Below are 480 nucleotides of genomic sequence, written 5' to 3'. Positions count from 1 at the left end.
CTTTGACCACCTGATGCAAAGAACTGACTCACTGGAAAAGACCTTGATGCTGGTAAAGACTGAAGGTGGTAGGAGAAGGGGATGCCAGAAGATGAGATGATTGGATGGCATCACTGACTCAATGGGCATCAGTTTTAATAAGCTCCGGGCATTCATGATGGACAGGGAGGCCTGGTGTGCTGCAGTTTGTAGGGTTGCAAAGACTCAGACATGACTGAGCAACCGAACTGAGCTGGCTTAATAGCCAAAAAGTAAAAAAAAATGTAAATATATTTATCCCTGATGAACAGATAAATCAAATGTGGTTGATTGGTCAATAGTGGAATATCACTCAGCCATAAGAAGGAATGGAGTCCCCACACACAGGTCAACAGGGGTGCATCTGGAAAACACATTATGAGTGAAAGAAGCCAGACTCATAAGGCCACCTGTTGTATGACTCTATGTATATCAAGTGTCCACGGTAGGTACATCCAAGAC

The sequence above is a fragment of the Bison bison genome, unplaced genomic scaffold (assembly GCF_000754665.1).
Source record: "Bison bison bison isolate TAMUID 2011002044 unplaced genomic scaffold, Bison_UMD1.0 scf7180017864500, whole genome shotgun sequence".
In the NCBI taxonomy this organism is placed as follows: Eukaryota; Metazoa; Chordata; class Mammalia; order Artiodactyla; family Bovidae; genus Bison; species Bison bison.
Note: the sequence above shows the minus strand (reverse complement) of the source record.